The 17,975-nt window shown below is 37.7% G+C and overlaps 1 protein-coding gene across 3 annotated transcripts in view; it reads right to left on the reverse strand.

Annotated features, from left to right (window-relative positions):
- Window positions 1-17,975, reverse strand: part of SLC25A21 (solute carrier family 25 member 21) — a 485,174-nt gene that overhangs the window by 204,063 nt on the left and 263,136 nt on the right. Inside the window, exon 1 of one of the 3 annotated variants that reach the window (XM_043556022.1) lies at window positions 11,245-11,320. The exons of the other annotated variants lie outside the window; for them this stretch is intronic. The gene's annotated coding sequence lies outside the window, so the exon portion shown is untranslated. Of the gene's footprint in view, window positions 1-11,244; window positions 11,321-17,975 lie in introns of those variants that run through there. 3 annotated transcript variants of the gene reach the window in all.

Consider the following 17,975-nt stretch of genomic DNA (forward strand, 5'->3'; position numbering starts at 1 on the left):
AAAATATATTTTAGAGGTATAGTATATGTATATATTATGATCCAGAAATCATAGTAGATTCAGCATATACAAAGGATGAAGAAAAGTTGAGGCAGAGTTTAAAAACAAGTGAGTTTTTTTTAAATCACCCTTTGTATGCAAAGAAAGATTATGAAAAATTATGAAACTAATGAAAATCTCACTTATAAACAAAGTTTTTATATTAACTTTTTAAACTCCATTTCAGCTCAATGTAACATCTTTAAAAATTATTGTTTTATATATTAGCTCAAAGGAAATTATCCTTTTCCTTTTCGTTATACTTAACTCTATATTAGACTTCAAGCAAGCTCCAAGTGCATTTGGGTTAGTGGATCAATTTTCAGATACGTCGATCTTTTATGGAAAGCTAATTGCTCTAGGTGGTCCTTAACACAATTGGTAATGCAAAGAGAAACACCAGGGGGAAATAAGCTGTGGATTAAGTTGGCAGACAGGAAAATACTTTCAGAAGTGTCTTTAAGGAGAAGGAAATGTGAATAAAAGAGAGAGAAATAGAGGTATCACTTGTTTTATTATATATATGATATAATCTACATATACGTATAATAAATGCATACACATACACATATATAAATGCATACACACACATACGTGTGTGTGTGTGTGTGTGTGTGTGTGTGTGTGTGTGTATTCAGAGGAAGTTTGCCTGTATTTTGTTTATCTAAAGTAAAAAAAAAGTTCAAGCTGACCAGCATTTCAACATTGGAAGTGTATGGAAATGCAGAAGGGCAGCTGAGAGGGGTTAGGACTCTGTGGCTTAGGGGAAGGGCAGCCTGTCCGCCCCATTCTGGTGACTCTGTTTTCTTACTGCTTCTCAAACAACTAGAAAGACAAAAATATTCTGCTCTGCCTCAGGACTTCTTTCTCACTTATAATATTGGTTTTTGTTTCTCCTTTTTTTTGAATTACCTAGAAAGAAGGAGCTCTCCATTTGTCCCAAGAGTCAGGAACAGAACCCAGTCCTTCCCTGCTTACCCCCCAGTCACGAAGTGAAGCTGCCTTTTACAAGCAAGACGGCATGCCTCCCTTCCCAACTTTACGTTCAGTGGCATCATGGCGGTATGATCTGCCACACTGTCATGCAGATGTTTCTAGGCTTCACACACACAGATTTAGTAATGAGAGCAAGGCTTCCATCTCTCAGAAAACAGCTTCCTTTCTCTGCTCTTTTCCAAGGATATGAGCACTTTAAAAAGAGGAGAATAAAGGTGGCTACAATGCCAGCTTTGCCCTTAGTCATCAGACAGACATCTAGAAATAGGAAGAAGTCCTCAGGCAAATCCATAACATCTTGCTAAGAGAAGAATTCAGAATTTTAGTTCACAAGAGGCTAGTTCTTTCTTATCTATAAGTCACAAACAACAATTGCCATCAAAGAAAGAGCAGGATGAAGTTACAATGCTTTTCTTCTTGTTCTAATTGGTATTATTTCTTGCAATCTATTATTCATCTTGATGGAGTAAAAGACTTGTGACTTAACATATTTGCCACCATTGCTTTAATTAATATATAGCCAAGTTTCCTGCATTTAATAAATCACACTGCCTTAAAAACTTGCCTTTAGGTGTTTGTTCTTAATTGTATAATTGCTGAATGACCTAGTAGTACCATAGCTACAGAAACTCTTATTTTTAAACACTTATTTAATATCAGACTTTATGCCATGCTCCCATGAACTCCAGCTTACTGAGTCAGCTTACTGTACCTACACTTTAAGTAAATTCCATATACCACATTCTTTATCAAGGTTTGGCTTGTGGGGGAAAAAAAAGAAGGTTGACTTAGTTTCAGAGACTCCTCTCACTGCTATGTGGCGTTCACACAGTTTAATCACACAAGATTTCTACTAAATATAGATTAAACTAATATTTATGTCCACATGAAAAACTTGCAAAAATGAAACTGATTATACTTCACATAAATTAAATGCCAACAAGAAACAGTATTTGGGTACTAAAGTATAAGATACTACATAAACACAAAGGCAGATAGATTTCATTATCATAAACATTTAGTTATAATAGCACTGAATGTGTTACTACTCATGGAAACATTATCTAGATAATAAATAAATCATAATATAACAACCTACCCTGGAATTCTACAAGGTGCCTACAAAGTCTGAAAACATAGATGAATAAATATAATATTGTGAAGGGCCTTGTCCATCCATAAAAAACTAAATTAGGGGTGCCTGGGTGGCTCAGTCGGTTAAGCGGCCGACTTCGGCTCAGGTCATGATCTCGCGGTCCGTGAGTTCGAGTCCCACGTCGGGCTCTGTGCTGACAGCTCAGAGCCTGGAGCCTGTTTCAGATTCTGTGTCTCCCTCTCTCTGACCCTCCCCCATTCATGGTCTGTCTCTCTCTGTCTCAAAAATAAATAAACGTTAAAAAAAATTAAAAAAAAACTAAATTAATATTAACTATTTTTCATACTTTAGACTCTGTTGACCTCATAGGAAAGGCATGGCTTTGACATTCACTCAAAGACTAGATTTAGCTACCAGATAATTTTTTTTAAGTATAGCTTACATGTATGTTACATTAGTTTCAGGTGTACAACACAGTGATTCAACAATTGATACATTATGCTGTGTTCACCACAAGTGTAGTTTCCATCTGTCCCCATACAACACTATTAGAATATCACTGACTAAATTCCCTATGATGTGCCTTTTCTTCCCATGACTTATTCATTCCATAACCGGAAGCCTGTATCTCCCACGCCCCTTCACTCATTTTGCCCAACCTCCCATCCCCCTCCCCTCTAGCAACCATTAGCTTGTTCTCTGTATTTATAGGTTGGATTCTGTTTTTTGTTTGTTTGTTCATTTTTTTTAAGATTTCACATATAAGTGAAATCATATCATATTTATCTCTCCTGGTCTAACTTATTTCACTTATTAGCATAATATCCTCCAGGTCCATCCACGTTGTCTCAAATGATACAATCTCATCCTTTTTATGGTGGTGTAATATTCCAGTGTGTGTGTGTGTGTGTGTGTGTGTGTGTGTATACATCTTCCTTATCCCTTCATCTCTTGATGGACACAAGTTGCTTCTATACCTTGGATATTGTAAATAATGCTGCAGTAAACATAGGGGTGCCTATATCTTTTCAAATTAGTGTTTTTGTTTTCTTTAGATACTCAATCGTGGAATTATTGGATCATGTAGTATTTTGTATTTTTACTTTTTTTTAAATTTTTTTTTCAACGTTTATTTATTTTTGGGACAGAGAGAGACAGAGCATGAACGGGGGAGGGGCAGAGAGAGAGGGAAACACAGAATCGGAAACAGGCTCCAGGCTCTGAGCCATCAGCCCAGAGCCCGACGCGGGGCTTGAACTCACGGACCGCGAGATCGTGACCTGGCTGAAGTCGGACGCTTAACCGACTGCGCCACCCAGGCGCCCCTGTATTTTTACTTTTTTGAAGCACCTCCATACTTTTCCCCACAGTGGCTGCACCAATTCAGGCAATTTTTGAATAAATAAAAAGGGAAGAGCAATGTTTATATCTTAACTCTAATTTCTTCATGTAAGACTTTGATTTATCTATAAGGATCAATTTCTTCATTTCCCTCTTATACACAAAAGTATTACAGGCGACATCTGGAACAATGGCAGAAACTAAAATGGCACTTATAAGCCTGGGAACAATACTGGAGCTCCTCCAAAATCCATTCTGTCTTTCATCCATGGCCATGATACCTCAGAAAGATGGCATTTTCTAGCACCTCTTGTGTGTGACCATATGAGTAAGTTCTCACCCAGGTAAGGTGAGAATCATAGAGCCTGAGACAATGAATCCACCTAATTTAAGAACTAATTTCCCCTTCCCACTAACTGGAGCTTCAGTGCAGTAGTGACTCAAGTTATACGTTAAAGATAGGTGACAAGACAGGGCCCTAGAGGATGGTGGAGTAATCACTGGAAGGGACTTGTGTCCCAGAGTAATTATGGGGAGTAGAGATTTGATACTAAACTAAGCTATTGCCATCAGGACTTTACATGAAAGAGAAATATACTTTTCGTTCTTTGAGACACTGTATTGTTAGGTCTCTTTGATACAGCAGTTAGGCTTTATCAGTTAGTTTAGGCCTAACACATGCAAATGCCACATCAGGTAATGTAATCATACAGTTGTCAACTATATTATGAATTCACAAATGGTAACTTTTCTGAATTAAATTCAACCTACCACCAAGGAGGAAAGAGAATTCTGCTTTTTCTCAAAAAGAAGAGTGACAGGGGTGCCTGGGTAGCTCAGTCAGTTGAGCATCTGACTTCGGCTTAGGTCGTGATCTCGAGGTTCATGGGTTTGAGCCCCACATTGGGCTCTCTGCTGGCAGGGCAGAGCCCAGTTAGGATCCTCTGTCCCTTTCTCTCTCTGCCCCCCCCCCTCTATCTCTCTCAAAAATAAATATTTAAAAGATAAAATAAAATTAAAATAAAATAGAGAATTTCTAAAAGAAAAAAAAAAGAAAAGCGAAAAAAGAAAAAGAAGAGTGACATCATGAAGCGTGCCATCAAGACCAGGGCTATGAAGTTTATTGGGTTCACTAAGCTATGCCTAAGGCTTCTTTTGCTTTGTAATGGGTTTTGGAGCACCAGTAATTGAAAACTGAATCAAGAAAAAGAGATTTAAACTTGATGTGGAAAATATGGCTCAAGTTGGACCACAATACAATTATCAAAATGAGCAAAGAGTCTAAAATGCCATTGTCTAGAAAATGAAACAATACCGTTTCTTCCATTGCAGAGTTTAATTTATTCATTATTTGTTTCACACAGCTTGAAAGATACCCCTGAAAGGATCTTTCGGTGTTTTAATGGTGCTAATAGTGTTTTCTAGAATGAACACATATTCCATGTTTTCTGTTTTACCTTACCAGTGAAAGGCTGGAGGAATTTGTGTGAGAGAAACAATGCTTATCTTATTCGTGCAGATACTCAATTCCAACAAAAATAATTTGTCAAGACTCCTTTGGTTGTTTGAGACAAAATTCAACACAAATCAGTTTAAATACAAAAGGGGAATTTGTTGGCTTATAATTGAAATGACGGAAATGGCAGGGATACTTGGCTCCAAGACTTTATCTCCCTTTCTCTCATCTGCTTGTCTCTGCTTGTCTTTATTCACTCTTGCTACAGAGATTTCCTAACACAGAGAGGTAACTGCCTGGGAGATCCCCCTGTTCCTACCCAGTAATCTTTAAGATGCAAGAGGCAAGCAGACACTTCTCCAATAACAGAAAAATTCCTGGCAGGGCTTTGATTGGCCTCACAGTGGTCACCTGTGAATCCCTAGTCCAATCACTGTGGGCAAGAGGTTGTGGACATCCGATTGGTCAGGCTTTAGTCACATGTTTACCTCTGGATGAAGGGTTATGGAAAACAGAATTTCAGAGTTTTAAATCTTTTTGTAACATCTTTTTCTTTGTAATTTGACAGATAAGATTGGGTTTGAAATGTTTAAACAATACTCTTGCTGCTTCCTTCTCCAAATAATTACATTTTAATCCTAATTAACTGACGCCCTTTCCATACTGCTAACCATCCAATGACAGTGGTACTGGGACTAATTAATTGCACTTCATCTCAAAAAACACTTTCTTACTAGGAGCTCTTAGTTTGTAGTTTGGTTATTCTATATTCCTGTGAGATCAGCAAACTTGGAAAGGAAATGAAATGGCTCAAGTTTTAAATATACATATACTGCATGAGATGTTATGTTAACTTGTGGATAAGGCCCTGGCTCACCTAAACTTGTCATTTATAAAATATTTATCGTATCAGGGAAGGTGTGGAGAAATAGGGAAGACATAATCCGTGCTTGAAAGGTTTACATAATAACTCTGGAAGCCATTGCAATAGGGCATCATGATTATTAAAACTGTACACTGCTTCCTGGAGGGGCAAACAGAGGTAACTGGCTGCATGTTACAATCCACAGTTCAGTTTGGCATAGCATCTTGCACAAAAGTATATCCCAAACCACTTTACAGAAGTGAAATTTCCATTCTCAAGCCAATATATGCTATACATTACAGAACAGCTGTGTGCAAACGCTGCCTCATGGGGGGTGGGGAAAAACCCTGAGGCATGAGGTCATGAGATGAAAATCCAAAGGAGAACTTAGGAGGCATGGACCAGTAGGGCAGAAAGGAGGGGTAAGAGGAAACAATGACAGGAAAGGAAACATGTTAATTTGCAAGATTTAGAAATGAATCTGTGATAAGCTTAAGATACATCCCACACTTTTTCCCCTAGAAAAAAAATCTAGACAATCTTTAAAATTTTTTTTAATGTTTATTTATTTTTGAGAGACAGAGCACAAGCAGGGGAGGGGCAGAGAGAAAGGGAGACACAGAATCTGAAGCAGGCTCCAGGCTGTGAGCTGTCAGTACAGAACCCGACATGGGGCTCGAACCCACGAACTGTGAGATCATGACTTTAGCCAAAGTCAGACACTTAACTGACTGAGCCACCCAGGTGCCCTGAGAGTAGGATAATCTTTTACATGATCCAGAGGAGTAGCACCAGAAGTTAAACAAAAAAATCATGAAGTGAAAGCTGACAAACTTTCAAAGTAGTGGTATAATTACATAGGATCAGTAATTCAACCATTAGGGGATAAAGGCAATAAAATGATATATTTTGAGGGAACCTGAATTATGGTAAACTATTACCAGAAAAGGTTAGGGGATGAGATGGACAGTGAAAGCTAATTTCATAAACGTAAACACAATGCATGAATTGTGTACTTTAAATAGAGGGGCGCCTGGGTGGCTCAGTCGGTTAAGCGTCCGACTTCAGCTCAGGTCACGATCTCGCGGTCCGTGAGTTCAAGCCCCGCGTCGGGCTCTGGGCTGATGGCTCAGAGCCTGGAGCCTGCTTCCGATTCTGTGTCTCCCTCTCTCTCTGCCCCTGCCCCGTTCATGCTCTGTCTCTCTCTGTCTCAAAAATAAATAAAGGTTAAAAAAAATTAAAGTAAATAGAATTTTATAAAATACACTTAATTCTAAGACAAAGCAATTATGTTCTTTCAGAATCTTGCCTGGCTTTAAGAAACCATAAAATACCAGCTAGTGGGGAGCTGTATTTAACAAATGGTGACAGTGTGCTGTGCTTAGACTGGATTTCTAATATAAAATCCTGCTTTTAAACCTAAATAAAAAATTTTAAGTAGAAATAACTCCTAAGAAAATTTATTTTACTATTTATATTTCTTGTCACTTAAATAACATTGAAATCTTTTAAAAATTCAAGTTCTCCATTTTGGATGTTCACTTGAAGCTTACATTTCTATTTCAAGTATCATCCATATAGCAAAATAGCCTTCCGCACACTGTGTGCCTAAAAAACATTCTTTGAGGGTGCCTGGGTGGCTCAGTCGGTTAAGCGACTGACTGGATTTTGGCTCAGGTCATGATATCACAGGTTGGTGAGATCAAGCCCTACGTTAGGCTCTGCGCTGACAGCATGAGGCCTGCTTGGGATTCTCTCTTCCTCTCTCTGTGCTCCTCCTCCTCTCTCTCTCTCATAAATAAATAAATAAACATTTAAAAAATTCTTCAAATTCCATGAACTCCAAGATTATTCATTTAACAACCAGTTTGCATAACTCATTACAAGTTACGCACTTCTGTTAAGGGGATATACTCTTGATTACTGGGGTTTTCCACATAAATAAAAAGTTTTACACTCTGTATCTTGTGTAAGCTATTCATGTTTGGCATATGCTCATTTTAATTTGGCAAGTATCACATTTTACATGACACATATAACACCATGTGCGAAAAGTGAAGAAATCAAATCCGTAATGTATTATTTCCTGAAGTATTTGGAAATACTGCACACTTAGTTGGGTTGTAGATAAATTTGGTCTGTCTGGCCTTTAAAAGACATGGAAGATACACAGATTATCACTGATTTAGGCAGCATAACAGGGGTTTAGCAATGACTGATACATATGAAATTTCCACTAAACTGGGTACAATTGGGTTTTCCTTTACCTTCTTAAATGCCCAGTATTTTTTTTTTAAAGCCATACTACCTGGAAAAAAAAAACCAACAACACTGTGTCTTAGAAGGAAAATCAATGGACCTTTCAGGAATTTTCATACTATCATGTATCTTAAGAATAATTATGGAATTAAGGATCCTTCCCTGCACGTCCATCTCCTCCATATGCTCGCTCCAGAAGGAAAGGCAGAATTAGAGTGGTTAACAGTGTTGGATGCAGAGTCTGAATGATAATCTTGGTTTAGCAATTTCCTTATCTGTGTGATGGAGGCACAAACTGTACTGACTTCAGCACTCAGCACAGTGTCTGACATAGTATAATCATGGGATAAACAGTGGCTACTCTTCTTGCTGCTATCACTATTTGTAACTCTGAAACTTTTCAGATAACCCTGAGAAGTGTTCTAGAGACCATGATGGTGAGGGTTCCAGCTGTACTACTGATGGCATCCTCCCCAGTTCCAGCCTCATCTCAGAATCTAGTCATTCTAGTGGGGGCGGGGGGGCAGGGATGGAATTGCAGATGGCTTTTCAGCCTGGGAAGGCTCTACTCTATTGGCTGCTGTCTCAACTGTGCCTTTCTCTAAGGAGGGAAGCATGTAGTAGAAACACACACACACACACACACACACACACACACCTCTGAAAATCTCTGTTTGAGCTCTGTATCAAGTTTCACAGATCACTTATTCCAGGGGTTCTTAACCTGTGGTTGAACTTTGGAAAGAGGAAGGTGTCCACGAATTCCTAGAAATTACATGCTAAATTTTTCTTTTTTAGTGTTCATTTTTATGACAAGAGAAATCCATGACTTTCAACAATTTCTCTAAAGATTCTGTGTCCTTGAAATAAGGACTCATCGAGCTTCAATTTCCTCCTCTATAAGATGGGAATAAAAATAATGGTCCTATTGGCCTTACTGGGTGTTCTGAGGATCCATTAGAGTGTGAAAGACTATAAGTCATCACTATATAAGCATTTGCTATTCCTAACCTTGATGCCATTATTTCTTTTTATCAGTTTGTGTGCACACTTCTGATTACACAGTATCATCCAGAAGGAACTCAAAATCTTCTATCTACTTTTTGAAAACCATGTCATAGCTTGCCCAAGCAATAAGCATTGAAAAGAAGATTGAGGCACTACCTCCAGAAAATAGTCTACAGATGTGTTTTGTTCAGTTCACACAGTGTTCTTTCAAGAATGAGTTGGTTGTCAACATTTAGAAATCAGGAGTTTTCACATAAAAAAAATCAGATTTCAGGTTACCTGAAAAACTGAAATATCTGGCATCCCTGAGTCACCTTTCTGCACGACAACAACTAGCCAGAGCTGAGTACAGGGACATGTGCCCCCTGTATCCCATTGTTGAATCTGGCCCTCCTGCTTCCCTTGTTTGGCCACATAAGTGTCTCTAGCCTATAGATATGAAGTCTAAATCATATATGATTAACTGAGTATAATCATTCTGTTTTGAAAATATATAAAATAAGGTGTCACCTCCCCTTCTTTTTCTTCTTAGAAAGTTCTTTCAAACCTCAAACATGGAATATTTAGAATAAACATTCAGGTATTAAAGGACAAAGTATATTCTCCACACATACTGCTCTTCAGATTAGCAAATTCTTATTCGTTGAAAGAACATCCTCTAACAGGAATATTGAAGGGCAAGACACACAACATGATTACAAAATCCAAGAAAGAGGTAAGTGATGTGATTGGGGAAAAGCCATAAGTTTATTCAATGGAAAGTCATGACCCTCACTCATAATTTAAGCTTGTACAAATCAATTAGGTACAAAGGAATAAATGGATTGCTAACATATCATTTGGAAGAACTTGACATGAATCAGCAACTGAAAGAGCCTCCTAATTTTGACCTGAGCAAAAATGTCACTTTTAAGAATAAGAAAAATATGAAATATAGGACGGTGTCTGTTTCTCTTAATTTTTGTAGGTGACAAGAGATAACATAAGGCTGACTTTTCTCTGGAACTTACTAGGAGGAAGAGCCACTTTGAAAATTGAAAATGCACGGCGAAAATTCAAGGTTTGGGAAGTTCTGGATGTTCTCCCTTTTAAATCAAATATTCTTTCATGTTATTAAGAGCCCCCAAATAATGAGTAGGCTGCTACAGATTATGATAAAGAGAAAAAAATGATACCAGGGAATCCACTTAGATATGATTAGAATTGACCCTCTTTCAATACAGTTCTTAAACTCTAGTCCAAGATTATTTGCTCTAAGGAATGCTCTATTTTTAAAATTGTTGATATTGACATTAGAATTTTGATTCAGAAGAAAACCATATCAATTACATAAACCTGTGAAAGATTTCAAGATTTACATGGTCATTACCAAACTAAAATTTATGCTGGATCATGTACTATTGTAAATGTTTCGGCAAGAGCGATGTGGTGTAACAGAGGCCATCCATTCGAGCGGTAGAGCCTGTAGGAAGTTTTTCTTAACCTAATTGCAGGGGCCATTTGGGTTAGAGCAAGGTTGCACTGTAAATCTGCCACTCCTAGAGGGCCAACTTTCTCGATGCATATTGAACCAATATTCTTGCTATGAAACTGTGTAAGCTAGATTCTGTGCCACTATAGTACAATGCTCCTCAATAAACTTGTTTTCACAAAAAGTTTGCCCACTCATGCGTCCCAAGGCTGTTGTAATCTTCATTGTTGAGGCTGATCTAATAGCAGGGACATTATTCTATTTCTTGACATGTTTAAAGTTCTCTAATGAATAAAGCTAACAGCTTATGGCTGCTTCAACTGTCACTTGATTACCCCGAAGGGATTTTCTTTTCTTTTTCTTTTTTTTTTTGTCTTTAAAATTGGCCTCCTAGTTTGTTTTTAACTACCTTGTGCACAGAGGTCTGAAGGGGAAAGCAGATCAAAGATCAGCTCGCAACATAAAAAGCAGCTGTAGTTAATTACAGGCAAATGAAGGACATCTGACCAGATTCTTTATGAGCCGCCTTGTCACACATTCAACAGTCTATAATCTCTGTGACCTTGTCCCTTGGTCCTGAACTGTCGCCAAACCTGAGAAATGGATATGTCTCAAATTATATATGAATTAAAAAAAAACGGGAGGAATGTTCAGGGTGTGACTTAGGAAAGAGTGAGTGATGTGGAAGAAGAACACAGTAAACGCGGAGTTACCTGGGATATATAGAAGTCACCTGGAGTTTCCATCGTAAAGTAGCAAGTCTTTTCTCACACTGAAAATAAAGTCATTTGTTATAAAGAGGTAGAGGTAGATAATCAGATTATAAAAGTTAACATGTGAGAAGTGAAATGCAATACTTACTCTGCTATGATTTGAGAGAAATGAACAATATTCCTACAGTGTCCACTATTTGACTTCTCAAAAAATTTTTAACTGTTCTTGTTTTTAAGATGCTATTAAAATCTAAATGACTAAAGTAAAAAATAAGGTTTTCTAATTTTATTTCAATTTTTTATTTTAGAAAGAGAGACAGTGCACGTGAGTGGGGAAGACGGGCAGAGAGAAAGAGAATCAGAAGCAGGCTCCATGCTCAGCATGGAGCCTGACACGGGGTTCGATCCCACTACCCTGGGATCATGACCATGAGCTGAAATCAAGAGTCAGATGCTCAACCAACTGAGCTATGCAGGCACTCAGTTTTTCTAATTTTATTATTTAAAAAAATTTTTTTAAATGTTTATTTTTGAAGGAGAGAGAGACAGAGTATGAGTGGGGGAGGGGCAGAGAGAGAGAGAGACAGAGACAGAGACAGAGAGACAGAATCTAAAGCAGGCCCCAGGCTCTGAGCTGTCAGCACAGAGCCCGACGTGGGGCTCGAACTCACAAACCGCAAGATCATGACCTGAACGGAAGTTGGATGCTTAACCGACTGAGCCACCCAGGCGCCCCATCAGTTTTTCTAATTTTAAGAGCAATACATGTTCATTCTACATATTGAAAAGTCCCAGAAATATCTAAGAAAAAAATACCCCCAAAACCCAGCTTCTGAGAGAATCCTGTTAAGATTTATATTTAAATCAAAACAAACAAAAATTGAGCACATACTACTGAAAAATCAGTGAAGTTGCACTGTTTGTTGATGGCCAACATGGTTACAAAGCATGGATGAGTGAATGAAAGGTATGGGTTCTGATAAGTCAGTACCCTGTATCAGCAGTAGGAAAATGGCCTTAAGGGCCTACATTGGCCCCTTAAAAATGCATCACCAGCATGGATAAAGGAAAAGCCACTGTATACTCTACAAATCCCAAAGTGATCAGATAGCTCCTGTTTCTGCCTGTTAGTTTACTTCATATAGGCCCAGAATGGCACACTCCATGCCCCAACCTCCACTTTCTTTTGACTAGAGGTTGGGGATTATAGGAAAAATGCCTACTTTACAGGACTGTGTAAGGAAATAGGGGGTCATATTTCTAGGTACGCTGTGGAAACTGCAAAGTATTAATTATTTATTAACTATTGTTAGCAGTAATTGAGGTGCCATGGAAAACATTAAAAATGATTAAGAGTCTACCTTCAAGGAGTTTTTATCAAGTACTTCGAGGTACAATACATAAACAAAAAAACGTTAATTAAAATTTGAAAATAGGTTCAACTTTACAATGCAATATACCAGGTAATCATCAAGTTACCTGTAAACATCTGAGAAGGAATGATACCATAGCCTATAGGTTTTGGTTTATTTGTTTCTAAACAAACATATCAGAACTAACCAACATGAGTGAGTGTGATCCTTTTCAAAGCTGTCACCTTCACTGCCTATAAACATGAAAAAGGTATTGCCAAGGTTTAAAAACTTTTTTGGATTCTACGGGATTCCCTTGTTGTATATAACTTTTAAACACCTAAAGTTGTAATTTTGAAGACAGATTCAATTTCTGGAAAGAACTGAGTATCAGATAGAACCAAGAATAGTGAATACAGAGACTGATACCTAAAGAAATGTCACCACATATTAATGAAATCATTTTATAAAAGACAAATTATTTCTGAAGAGAATTCCAAGAGTGGGTATCCAAAAAATATTTTGATTAAGGCAGTGCCTTGAAATAAGCTACTATTCAATATTCAACACTGTGAATAAATTCTGATTTATTCTCCAGTTTAAAAAGTCCTGGTTACTTTATATTCAACTCTGTAATTTCATAGGACTTCAGAGGAGGGAGATACGAGAAAGCTTTGCAGTCTAATTTGGACTTGATTTGTTAGCAGATGAAGAGTGAATTTTAGAGAAGTTGAGTGATATGTAAAAAATTATGGTAGGTCACAGAGAACTTTTAGGGCAGTGAAAGTATTCCTTATGATACTATAACGATAGATACATGTCATTATACATTTGTTATAAATCATAGAATGTACATCACCAAGAGTGAACCCTAATATAAACTATGGACTTTAGGTGATAATGATGAATCAATGTAGGTTCATCCATTCTAACAAAAGTACTGCTCTGGTGGGGGATGTTGATAATAGGAGGTGTTGTGTGTGTGTATAGGAGCAGAAGGTATATGGGAATCCTCTGTATCTTTTCCTCATTTACACTCTAAAAAAAGTCTATTAAAAAATGATGGTGGGGAATCACAAGGCATTGATGGGAGGAAAGAATAATTAGAAATCATTCCAGGCAAAGGATAAAAAAGAGTATAAATTAGAGAAGAAGGCAAAGCTCTGGGAAATGAAAGGATTTCAACACAAGGCTATCCAATAAAACTTTCTGCAATTACGGAAACATTTTATAATCCGTGCTATCCCACATGGCAGCCACTAGCCTCATGTGTGGCTACTGAGCATACAAAATGTGGCTATTATGACTGAAGAAATGATATTTTGTTTTTGTTTCCTTTTAATTAATTTAAATGTAAATAGCCATATGTGTATAGCAGTTACCATTCTAGATAATGCAGGATGGAGCATGGAGTGAGGGTGCTGTGAAATAGGAATGGAGAGTTACATAGGATATAGCCAGACACTGGAGGATCTTCAGCTAAGTTAGGGAACATTAAATTTATCTCAGGGAACATGAGAAGCCAATGAAAAGATTTAAGAGGGGGAGTAACTCACATAATCTATTTGCTTTTTGGCATCAGGCTACAACAGAAAGGATGGATTAGGGTTGGGATGATGGTTGAGGCAAGGGTGCCAGGGAAGAGGCTATTGGATCATCCAGACAACAGATGTAATATCCAAAAGGGTAGAAATAAAGGCACGGCACTTGAGGGACACTTGGGAAGTGGAGAAAAGGATGGATTGGATGTTAGGAATAAGGGAGGTGGAGGGAGAGATATATGAGGATGATGGACGATGGAACCATTCACTGAAGAACAGCTCTGAGGAGAATGACAAGTTCAGTTAGGGACATGTTGAAGATGAGGGGCCTGCTAGGCATCCAAGTGGGATGATACACATTTGTGAGCCATGCACATGTGGATGGCCATGGAAACAATGGGAGGGGATAACACTCTTCAGGGTGAGTCTGAAAGTAAGAAGAGGGACTAGGACAAAACCCCAAAGAATACCAACACCCTGACATGATTCTTCTGTTTTTATATCAGTCTTCTATTCATCCCTGCCTATTGTAGCAAGCCATATTAATCTGCACTTGTCTTTTAAATAAAAAAACCCCAAGCTCACAGTCTCAGTGCTCCATGGCACCCCACAGTATTTGGCAATTTCTCACCACCAAACCTCCCATTTTTAGGAGGCACTGGCATATGAACAGTGTTATTCTAAATTTGGGTTTTTTCATTCAGGACACAATTTCAGAGAAAACAGAGTGAACTCTACTGCAAAAAAGAAAAATTACTGGTGACAGAAACTATATGAGTTAAGCATGTTTTAAAAGAAGTTAATAAGAACACAGTCATCAAAAAAACTCCACAAGGTTTCTCTCTCCTGTAAACAGATTAGCAAACAAATGTCCAGTGCCCTTACTACATTTGGCAAGCCATCAAATAAGCTACTAACAATTAATCACATCACAAAACAAGAAAATATACTGATTTTTTGAAGTGGAAGCATAACACAAACTCTCCTAGCTAAATACAGTGATACCATTCCAGCGAATTCAAGTTTGCTTTATCAAGTTTTTACTATGCAAATCATAGCCTTAATGGAGGGTGCCATTGCTCCTATACAGAACTTGTGATCACGCATGGTAAAGGTATATAAGTACCACTCTTAATTATTCAGGTGTATCAGACTATCAAATGCTCTTATTTGAGGAAGCGTAGCTAGTAGATTAACTGAGATACTACTTACTTCACTTTAAATATTCATAAAAGCTAGCAGGCAATCCAAGTGTAAGTCTAGGGACCTTAGGGTCATTCTTATTTCAAGAACCCGACAGGCACTTCTCCATAAATAGATTATGATAGACCCCAAGTTGGGACATTCTTTAATTTAACAGCCTCTTATTAAGCATTTACTAAGTATCAAAATAGAGAGAGCTTTCACCATCCTGCTGAGCAGTTTGGACCTTACAGGTATGAAATAAGAAGTCTCAAAGTGTTGGAAGATGAGAGATGGTGGGGTAGTGACAAGATCTCATCTTTGTTTTCAGAAAGAGAACATTGGCAGCAGAACTACAATGCAGAGAGACCAAATTCATGAGCCCAGTTAGAAGATTTACATTAATAGGGATGAAAAAAGATTAGTCCATGAAATTGGGAAGTGGTGACGGGGATGGAGAGAAAGGGATTAAAGATACTTAGAAGTTGATTGGGAATTGAGAAATAATTCGGAGATTATCGCCTGGGGTGATTGAGTAGATGTTTTTGATCCCAGGGGGTATATCTCTAAAAATATTAATTATTTCTTAGCCTCTATTTGTGGTACTTTCCTAAGAAGTACCTTGGAGGTGTTAAAAACTCATTAGTGGCTTATTTTGGAATTATAGTCATTTCTTTATTGAACAGACCTGTCAAGTAGTTAATGATCTGTAAAACTCTTAACTGAACCGGGAAGAGCTCTTTAATTCCTTAAATCAAAGATCCTTTTATTGTATTTTGTAAATTCTGATTTGCTTCTCTAAATGAATTGTATGTATCTTTCAGTGTGTGTTTTCTAGCCCCTGAACTGTGAGGAAAATTTTATTAGTTTTCAATATGATCAAAGGGAAACCAAACCCAAACTGTTAGCTTTCTAAAAATCAACATACTAGAGATTTTAAAAGCTCTTGTGAAACTAAATCAGCAGTTGTCGTGAAGCTGTACTCTATTCCTAAAATGATATTTCTTTTTTTACTTTTATTGCTGCTTCTACTAATAATAATTCTACTATTACTCTTACTACAACTATTACTATCATCACCACTATTAAAACTAGCTTACTTTAAGTGCTTTTATATATCAAAGCTGTTGCACATATTTTGTGTATTAATTCATTCATTAACTCATTGCTGACAAAAGTATTCACAGCAGCACTCTGAAGAGAATACCAAATTTTCCCCACTTTATTAATGAGAAGATTGAGGTCCAGGGAAGAGAAATAACTTCCCAAGCCCCCGCAACTATTAAGAGGCAGAGTTGGGATCCAACCCTGTTGTGCCCTATTGCTTTGGTGGTCACCAATCAACTATACCTCCCAGCATTCTGGTCCTGGTGGAATGCCCTTTCGCATTGACTCCAAGCTCACCCCATGACTGATTTTGGACACTGAGACATTAGCATGTGTTATGTAAGCAGAGGCTTAATAAGCCACTTTCACACTGGTATTTTCTCAGCTGGCACACTTATTTTGGAGATCCAGCTGCCATGTGCTGAATAGTCTAAGCCACATGGAGAGGCCACATGAAGGAGAACAGAGACTCTCCAGTCTTGCCCAAGAGCCTATGCCAACAGCCAGCCACGTGAAGGAGTCATCTCTGCCACTGCAGCCACCATTTGATTGTAACTGCATGAAAGACTCCAATCAAGGCCAGCAGAACTACCCATGTGTGTCCAAGCAACCTGCAGAATTGTGAGACATGATAAAAATGGCTGTTTTAACAAAACCCAATTAGTCTGTGCTCTTAACCACTTTGCTATCCTGAGCTACAGTTACCTTCCTAAAAAATCATTACAGATACCTAGCTAGCTAGCTAGGTCTATATCTCTATGTATCTCACTGAGTATTTCTTTACTGTGTGCTTATTATAGCTACTTACTATCTTAAATCCATATTTATAAAATGTGTCTTCTCTGTGTGGTATACTGCATGACTTATTATCTATCTTAAATCAAAATACTTCCTGGGAATTAAAAACTGATAAACTACCTATCCATTGCCAAGAAAGTTCAGTTTTACCACAAGAACCAATTTGTAGAAAGGATTAGACCTAGTTCACTAACTCTGTTAAGAATTTATAACAACAATGTTTACTCATTCAATCATTCAACAAATAGTTAAAATTTATTGCACAAATATTATGTACCAGTAACCATGCTAAGCAACTTGCATACATTTGCTCCTCACAACCCTAAGGTTGTACGAGGGATGGGAATGTACTAGAAACCATGCTGGAGGTCATGGCTAGTAAGCGTCAGAGCCTGACCAGGCTCAAGTTCATCTAACTTGAGTCCAAGATCTTGCCCCACATTCTGCTGCACTTGGTGCCTCTCTATAGGCAGCAGCCACTAATAAAATCCTAGTTGATTATGGCAGTTAAGGCCTTAGAATCTGACTGAAAGCATTACTGAATATACAGTCTCATTAAAAATGAGTCTCACTCAAAACTCCCATTTCTAGAAATTGAATTCAATTCAATACATTGAATTGACGTAGTCTAAAATTGAAGATAAATCTATAGATTATTTTAAAATTAATATACAAACACAAATTAATGTTTAATGCATAAACTTTATTGTGGGTAAACGTTTGCCTACATGTTAATTTGCAAAGATTTTAA

This window comes from Prionailurus bengalensis, chromosome B3, assembly GCF_016509475.1.
Source record: "Prionailurus bengalensis isolate Pbe53 chromosome B3, Fcat_Pben_1.1_paternal_pri, whole genome shotgun sequence".
NCBI lineage: Eukaryota > Metazoa > Chordata > Mammalia > Carnivora > Felidae > Prionailurus > Prionailurus bengalensis.